The following is a 9,976-nucleotide window of genomic DNA, read 5'->3' as shown; positions in this document are numbered from 1 at the left end:
CACATTTGCCAGCAAATAAGCATGCTTGCTGGAAGCATACTCATAAATAAGCATGCTCAAAGCAAACGTACCGGACAGACGAGCTGCTATTTGGCACCAGGCTCTTGGACAAAATGGATGTACAAAGATATTATAGTGACAGTGCTATCCATACAGAACTCAATAAAATAATCATATTGCTCGCAACGGAATTGTGTAAGAACATTTTGGTGAAAAAGAAAAAAACAAAAAAAAGGAGAGTTTGGGTTCGTAATTGGATAAACAGAAGACAATTACTGGGAGCAAGTAATCGATTGTTGGCAGAGATGCGAAGCGAAGATCTCGACAGTTATAAAAATCATTTGCGCATACTCCCGCATAAATTTGATGAGCTACTTTCTAAAATTGAGAGTGTCATACAAAAACGAAACACTTGTATGCGAGATGCTATTCCAGCTAAAGTAAAACTGGAAATTACATTGAGATATTTAGCTGTCGGAGATTCTTTATACACATTATCAGCACTTCACAGGGTTGGAAGATCAACAATATCTGAATTTATACCTGAAGTTTGTGCTGCAATATCCATGGCATTAAAGGATTACATTCGGGTAAGTGAAACAATGTTGTATGAATATTTGAAAAGGTTTTATTTAATTTTATAATGTAATCATATTTCGAATAATAATCAAAATAGCAGCGAATAATTTACGAAAGTTTCCATGCCTCACTCAACAAATCTATTTGAGCATGACCTTGTTGTGATTGGGCATTGGGTGTATCTGCGTCATTTTGTATGTTTAAGGGTGAAAGTGTAGAATAGTTCGAAGCACAAGTGTCGGGTTGAATGTTTGAATATGAAAGCATATGACTGTTCGAAGATTGAAGAATGTTCGTTTGCGTCTTCGAAGCTGGGAGTGTTGAAGTGATGGGTTGAAGGTTTGAAGGTGAATAATTATAGGTTTGTGTGTTCGAAGCTGGGTGTGTTGGGAGTGTTGAAGTGATGGGTTGAATGTTTGAAGATTGAAGGATGTTCGTTTGCGTGTTCGAAGCTGAGAGTGTTGAAGTGATGGGTTGAAGGTTTGAAGGTGAATAATTGTAGGTTTGTGTGTTCGAAGCTGGGTGTGTTGGGAGTGTTGAAGTGATGGGTTGAATGTTTGAAGATTGAAGGATGTTCGTTTGCGTGTTCGAAGCTGAAAGTGTTGAAGTGATGGGTTGAAGGTTTGAAGGTGAATAATTGTAGGTTTGTGTGTTCGAATTTGGAAGTACAGATAAATTAGGATACATATCTCGACGTCTAGCCGAAGTCAAAATTGCTTGTATTTCATTTTGTACGCCTAATGCTTCGTACAATGGAAGTCGCCGCAGTTGAGACGCTACGTTCATTCCAAAAAAATGAAACTCGTCTTCTGCGTTTCGGTTGTTTATCGCGGAAGATATATTTTGTAAGCGATTTAGAGCCTCAGCAACACCAACTGTTTCGCCTATTTTTTCACTTTTTTTCGCCTTCCTGAATAATCGTCAGATGGGCGTGATTCCTCAGAGATCGACGCCGACTGTGGCGGTGTCGGTGGCGGCGGTGTCGGTATCGAGTCAGTAGCTTGTGTTGATGTATCTGTCTCCTGTAAAAAATAATATTAGTTAGGTTCTTATAAAGGTACTTGTACTTAATTTGTTAGGTACAGTCGCCTACAGATAAAACGGACCCCTCAACCCTCACTACTTATAGTTTATTTGTAAGGCGGGGGGGTCCGTTTTATCTGCAGGCGACTGTACTTATACATACTTGTGTAAAATGTTTTAAGATAATATTGTTGTTTTATTTCAGATTGCTTGCTATGAAGAATGGAAGCGCATTGAACATGGATTTCGAACAAAATGGAATTTCCCAGGATGTGTGGGAGCGATTGATGGAAAACATATAAATATTTTTGCTCCTGATGACTCTTCAGATTACTACAACTACAAAGGTTCTCACAGCGTTATACTCCTGGCATTAGTTGACCATGATTATTGTTTCTCGTATGTGGATATTGGAACCAATGGAAGGGCTTCCGATGGAGGAGTTTTTCAACAATCTAGCTTGGGAACGGCTTTGGAAAGAAATACTCTCAATCTACCAGAGGAATCAGTCATTGTAGGAGATGCTGCTTTTCCACTAAAAACTTATATTATGAAGCCATATGGAACGACACCAACGCATAAAGAAAAAATATTCAACTATCGTTTGTCTAGAGCCAGACGAATAGTTGAAAATACCTTTGGGATTTTAGTTACAAGATTTCGGGTTTTTCTTAACAATATAGATATGACACCAGATAAAATTGACACGATTACATTGGCTGCTTGTTCTTTACACAATTGGCTTCGAAAAACGTCTGATATGTATATTACCCAACGATGTGTTGATTTTGAAGACATACAACAACATGTTGTTATACGAGGATCATGGAGAGATCAATTGCGCATAGCCATGGAAAGTTTACCAGCAACTCGAAGTAATCACGCCTCTCGACGAGCGGTGGCAATAAGAAACGCTTATGCACAACTTTTCGAAACAACAGAGGCATTGCCATGGCAAGATCATATGATTAACATTTAACTTAATAGATACTTACCACTAAGTCGGATTCAATAGTTTCACGATAATCGTCCGTGTCTGCCATAAATGAATTCATTTCCGTAAACCATGACATGGGTGGTTTATAAACGTCTGCTGCACCGGCTCCGGACCGCTTCGAACTGTTAATTTTTCTCACTTCGGCATGATACATAGATCTTAGATTTTTAATTTTAATTTTAATTATTTTCATTGTTAAACTTGAATCATTCATGTCCTTTAATAAAGCCTCATAAGCATTATTTCGTGCAATATTATTTTTATATAAAGGAGAATGTGTGTTCCACAGACATTCGTAACTTCGATAATGTGACACAAAAAGCAAAGTTTTTTCTTCTCCCCAACGCGACATATCAATTTTCGTTTTTATTTTTGACGCAATAACAGTCGCCTGCCACGGATCGAGATCGAATGGATAATAGCATGCTAATAAGCAAACCTGTTCAGACGCGCTCGGAGCACGCCCCCTTCTACCCGCGCCTCAGGTAGCATGCTCGAAAATCAAACGTCGGTTGATTTATGAGCATGCTATAAATAAGCATGCTCATTACATGACACACGTGCTACTAATGAGCACTTGCTCAATAAAAGCATGCTTTCGTGCTAGTAATGAGCACGTCTGTCCGTACCTTTAAACATAAGCTGGCCGATATATTCCCGGCCCCACGGTATGGAGTAGCGCGAAGTAACATCCTACTAGCGCCATCTAGTTTTTAGGTCGAGAAATAAAATGGGTGTTACAATATTTTTTTCATTTATTATTATTTACTAACTTGTTAAGTGACCCGTAGGAACTTTTATTTTTATTAAATTAAAATATATTCATTTCTATTTTTATTTAGGTAATTAAATTAAACAATCTGTTTCAGCTTTATTGAGCAAACAATATAATGAAGTACATTGAATTGAATGATTTTTTTGTGGTAAATCAAAGAGTTCCCATGTGATTTTAAAATCCTAAATCCACGCGGACGAAGTCGCGGGCATCCTCTAGTAATATATAAAAGGAAAAGGTGACTGACTGACTGATCATTTTTTTTTTAATTTATTTATAACAAGCGTATACCAGATATTATATACATTGTTTTTCTAACAATCAGAAACACACTTTCCGAAGTTCTAAATTGTCCTTTTGATGGCGCGACATGGACACAAGCTTCACTCCCGGTTCGCTACGGTGGTTTAGGCATTCGTAAAATTAGCAGTGTATCATTACCAGCTTTTCTATCTTCTGCGTATAGTACGTTAAAGCTCTTTGGCAATATTATAAATCTATCTTTGGGTTCTATAGAGCTTTCGTATTTGGCAGAGGCTAGAGATGCTTTCAATTTAGCATGTCCTAGTAATGAGCCAGTATCTTTATTTTCTCAAAGGGGGTGGGATGACGCGCTTTGTGCAGACGTTTTGCAGGAGTTGATAAATTCATCAACTTCTGCAAGAGATCGCGCGCGTCTCGTATACGTAGGTCTCTTGTCACGGCTAATGTGCCTGCAGTATTGGAACCAAATGGTTTGGCACGTAGCGATGGCAAGAGACCAGACGGTATGACTCTTGTCCCATGGAAGCAAGGTAGGTCGCTTGTGTGGGATGCCACGTGTGTGGATACACTGGCACTGTCACACGTACAGGCGACCTCCGTGGCGGCCGGAGCGGCGGCTACTAAGGCAGAAAGGGCCAAGAGGCGCAAATACGAGAATGTAGAAAATAGTTTCATATTTGTGCCTTTTGGGGTGGAGACCATGGGTTCGTGGGGCGAGGATGCTAGATCCTTTTTTAAGGACCTTTCATCCCGTCTCGCGGAATCCACGGGGGACCGGAGGGCTGGCAGTTACCTCGGTCAGCATATTAGTCTGGCCATTCAACGAGGTAACGCTGCCAGCGTTCTGGGCACCCTGCCTCGTTGCGGTGGTTTAGATGATATTTTCGATTTGTAATTTTTATGTTCTAGAATAAGTTTGGTATTTCTAACAAATAAATATTTTTTGATTTTTCATTAATTCCTTATGTGACAACCCTCGCTTGTGAACCTCGTCAAAGCTGAGACGGAGAAAAAACGCAAGTATCTCGATCTGGCTCACGAAGAAGCAGCAACAGAAACGTGAAATCTTAAAATATGCTTACGATACGTATTCTTCAAGTGAAAAGACCGATTGCAGCCATGTTCCACACAGTGATATGTAGAAAAATTATGTGTCCCATGAAACATGAAATGTTTAAATAATCCTCGGTCATTATTGAAAGTTTTGAAACACAGAAAACATGTCAACATTTTCAAATTACCATCAACTATTGCAATGTTAAGATCCGTGATAAGTGTGTTGTATAAATTTTATCATATTTGGTCTTCTTTTTGAAGAGCGCAATCTGTATAAATTGCCATACATTGATGGATTCGGCAGGGTATTGAGCGTTCAAAATGAATATAATCTTGAAGCATGCATCTACAGCATTCATAATAGATGTTACCTCATAACGAACCGTGTTTACCACAATGTATCGTGCATTTATTTATTTCTCTGATAATGGGTCCAACAATTATTATGAATGACTGTAAAGTCAAATCATAGTTACTTAGTTTCACTTTACGACGGGTGATGGTTTCTTCTATTTCAGCGGCAGTTTTTACATGGGTAATAAACCCTTCTTGCACCTCCTGTTTCGATGGCCGCCGCAGACCCTTAGATTTTTTAGATTTTGTCTTACTAACATTCGCAGTGGTCATTAGAAGGGGAATGGCCATAAAAGCAGCTATGTTCATTACCTCATCGCTAGCTGTAAGCAAAAACAAGTGTTATACAGGATCTTCAGCACTTAATAATGATAAGAATGTTATTGACGAAGTATTTGATAATACTTACCATTATCGGCGTCTTTCATAATATCTTTCAACATTGTATCAGTACGTTTTTTGGCTAGATCGATAATTTTTGGTCTTACTGTAAGCCAATTTTCAATTACTTTTTCGTCGCAATCCGGGTAGATACTTTTGTAGTCTTTTAATAGCTGTAAGACAAATCAACAGAATAATATTTACAAACAATACTATAGAAGCTTGTTCAACCGTTACTTTGAACCTGTTGTGAAGTGTTGGAGAGTTAGTAGAATATTAGAATGAGATCTATTTCCTCGGTTCTCAGATACGTGGCAATGTTTTTATTTAAGTACTAGCTGACCCGCCCCGGCTTCGCTCGGGTGGAATTTAGAAAATCGATGTGGGGGTTGAATTTCAAAAAATTCTGAAATACATATTTCTTCATTTGTTGCCGAAAACCCAAATACCAATTTTCGTGCAAATAACTTGAAAAATGACGGACTTTCATACAAACTTCCATCCTCTATTTAACCCCCTCGGTAGTAGAATTTCCAAAAATCGTGAAATACGTATTTTTTTATTTTGAACCGAAAGCTTAAATACCAATTTTCATCGATGTAACTTCAAAAATGACGGACTTTCATACAAACTTCCATACTTAGGGGCGGAATTTCAAAAAATCCTTTCTTAGTGGATACCTACTCTTTACAAAGAACATACCCTCCAAATTTCATGTCTCTAGGACCAGCGGTTTAGGCTGTGCGTTGATATATATGTCAGTCACAAAAATAACAACGGCACATGAGATCTTACTTAATTTGAGATATAATTATGTTTTAATAATAATTCTTGTCTTAAAATTGAGTAAGATTTCATGTGCCATTGTTAATTTTGCTAAATACTTAAAATAAAAATGACTAGTTTCTGAGAAGAGAATATTTTCCGAGGAGAATCAACCATTAGTAACATATTAGAATGCTTACGCATTATATAGAATGCTTACATATTAGAATGCTTACGCACATAAAGGGAATTCGATGTTGCTGAACCCCACAGATCCAACAGAAATTAGAGGTATTCTGGGAAACCTCAGAATGCGCTGTGCACCTGGCGATGATGGGGTGTCTACGAGTATATTGAGAAAGTTCCGGGATATCCTTTGCTTTCCTATTGACCATCTTTGTAACCTCAGTATGATGACAGGTACTTTCCCAGCATTATTCAAGCAGGCGATAGTCGTACCAATTTATAAGAGTGGAGACAAACTGTCTATTTCAAACTACAGGCCCATCTCGCTACTAAGAGCCTTGAGTAAGGTATTGGAAAAGGTGGTTAATACAAGACTGATAAGCTACTTAGAACGACACAACCTGATAGCAAGTAACCAATATGGATTCAGGGCTAACAAGTCTACAGAAGATGCTGTGATCTCCTTTTCCAGTACTGTCACCAAGCTCATGGATCAAAAAAACAAATGCCTGGGAGTATTTCTTGACCTCAAAAAGGCGTTTGATACTGTATCTATACCTCTCCTACTCCAAAAAATGGAAGGACTTGGTATACGAGGAACGCCACTTGACTGGTTCAATAATTACCTCCTAGGAAGAACGCAAAAAGTTAAAGTTTTGGAACATACTAGCAAGGTCTTAAATGTGACACACGGTATACCCCAAGGTAGCACGTTGGGACCGACACTTTTCCTAGCTTATGTAAATGAAATTTGTAACCTTGAATTAGACAATGCTCAACTTATAGCTTTTGCCGATGACACTGCCATAATATTTCATGGGGAAACATGGGATGAGACCCGCAGAACAGCTGAAAAAGGACTTAGCAGGATTACAAAAACGTTAGAAGATAATCTACTCACTATAAATGCCCAAAAAACTAAGTACATTTGCTTTAGTATCTCGCGAGTTACCCAGCCCCCTACTAATTTCAAACTTAAGTTACACACTTTTCCCTGTAATAAATCAGAAGTCCCTCCTAACGACTGCTCTTGTGAAGTACTCGATAAAGAAGTAACTATGAAGTATTTGGGAGTTGTCATCGACGAAAATCTAAACTGGCACCCCCACATCACAGCACTAGCTAAAAGAGTCAGAAGGCTAATCCCAGTATTTAGAAATCTTCGTGACGTTGCTGATGACAAATTGGCAAAACAGGTTTATAAATCACTATGTTAATCCCTACTGATTTATTGCATAACTGCTTGGGGAGGAGCAGCCACTACACACATTATTGAAGTAGAGAGAGCGCAAAGAGCTATCATAAAGGTGATGCTCGGTAAACCCCGTAGATTCCCTACTGAGGAGCTATACAAAATCTCCGAATTACTTACGGTACGACAGCTGTATATAGATAGAAGCGTTACCCGATACCGCCGGATGCACCGAATTCCGCCACTAGGCAGTACTTCCCAACGTCGACCTGTAATACACATACCCCAAACAAGAAGTACATTTGCACAACGCCAATTTAGCTATTTGGGACCATATCTATACAAAACCATTAATAATAAACTTAAAATTACGCATACTAATATACACGGACTTAGTAATAAACTGAAGAACATGTTAAGTAACCTAACTTATGAAGCTACTGAAAAGCTAATTCGTAATACATACATATAATAGGAATATACACACTCATTCACACTCACACATACATACACACACAAACACACACTCATACACAAACCCATACACCGAAACACGCGCGCGCTCATACACACTCTAAAGTAAGAATAATAATTTTTGTCATTGCATATCTGGGAAGAGACTGACCCCCATGACACGGGTTAACCTAGTTTGGGGGTCGAGGGTAATTTTAAGCCAAGTAGTAAAGTTGTAACTAATTAGTTAGTTAGTATGATAATGATTTTGTACTATTTAAAGTTTAAATACCTAGTATAAACTGTTAAAAATTCCCCTACCTACTGACCTACTAAGAAATTAATTCTAGATACGTATTTAAAATTTAAATATTATAAACCTATTACTTAAGAAAGTCTTTTGTCGTGATAATATGTCGGAAAAATACTCTTATACTTGTACCAACGCTTTGGAACAATAAATGATTTATTTATTTATTTATTTATTTACCAAGAAGATGCCCCCTTGCTGGTTCAGTGCTTTAAACTCGTCGTAATATTGCTGAATAGTTAAATCTTTCGACTGTAACAGGTTCACGCGATATTTTGTGGTAATGGTCCAGTATTGTTCAACCATTTCCCATGAGTCGCAACAGTTTTTCAGCCATAATATCTGTAGGCGCGCTAGACACGTACATCAGAAATAGGAAGGAGAATGACCGATAATTATTATTATTAATCCTCAGCCGACATCAGAACGTATCAGAACGTAGTAATTAACCACTAGGTACTTTAATCAATGATCTTTACAATTAGTTCTCAGCACTTTAAACAACCTATTGGATGAGTCGGGATTTACTTTCTTAAAATGAACCAGGCCGCATATGTGAACTAGCGATATTCTTGTGTTATCAAATAACATGGACTATCCTCAATTATTATCATGGAAACTCTCACGTATAGCACAGGGAAACTATCAACGCAAGGTAACGAGGTAAACCTAACCTAACCCTACCTAGGTCGCCTCCAACCACCCCTCACAGCGACCCCTCACCTCACTCTAACCTAATCTCAACATCATCATCATCATCATCATAGCATCATCGCATCATGTGATTAGGGCACAATTGCTATTGCAACCTCTGAATCAAATCACTAGCCATTTCTTTATCTGATCATCTAAAGACAATCTACCACTGGTTCGGAATGCTACAGCCTACCGCGAGAAGAGCCAGCAAGAAACTCGCGTGGCGACTAGCTCAATCATCAATCTCAACTTCATGAACACTCTTAAATTAATCATTGCATTGACACTCACTATCTAAACCAGATCATATTATTGACTCCTCTTTACTAACTCGCAATATCACAATAGCTCTACCTTATCCACTCTATGCGCGTCTACATACCGAATGCCATAGCATCGTGCGCTACGGCGCCTCGAACACTATTCATCCAGGTATGCAATCGCCACACTATACCTACGCGAATCCCACTCAAGGGATCGCCAGCTCGTGCCCGGTTTCCTCGAAACCACCAGAATGCAAGCTATTCGATCTAATGGGAAACTCATTGTCTGATTACCCTACCTCTTGTGTAGGGTAGTGTCTACCCTACACAAGAGTCATCAATGATTCTTAACCAAACGGGTTATACGTTTCTAAAGCGGGTACTATCAAAGTTAACTGCAAATTACTATCACACTAAACTATCACTTTAAACTAATTATTATCTCAACTGCCGGTATATCTCCAATTACACTCTAAATTACTAGCGTTTGCAGAAATAACCTTAACGGATGTCATTATAATAATCTATCCACTGAGCCAACCGTTAACTCACGAATTACTCTAATATTCACCAATATAATTAATATTCCATATTCGTCTAACAACTACGCGAACATTATTAATAGTGCTTTGCAGACAAAGTCACCGGATAGCATTAAAGGTTAGAATTACTTTAAGGTTAC

The 9,976-nt window shown here is 38.4% G+C and overlaps 1 pseudogene; it reads right to left on the bottom strand.

Moving 5' to 3' along the window:
- Window positions 1-261: 261 nt before the first annotated feature.
- LOC138404196 (probable serine/threonine-protein kinase dyrk2) lies at window positions 262-8,673 on the bottom strand (annotated as a pseudogene).
- Between the last annotated feature and the right edge of the window lie 1,303 nt (window positions 8,674-9,976).

The sequence above is a fragment of the Maniola hyperantus genome, chromosome 26 (genome assembly GCF_902806685.2).
Source record: "Maniola hyperantus chromosome 26, iAphHyp1.2, whole genome shotgun sequence".
NCBI lineage: Eukaryota > Metazoa > Arthropoda > Insecta > Lepidoptera > Nymphalidae > Maniola > Maniola hyperantus.
The sequence above is the reverse complement of the archived record's forward strand: the minus strand, read 5'-3'. Positions and strand labels throughout refer to the sequence as shown.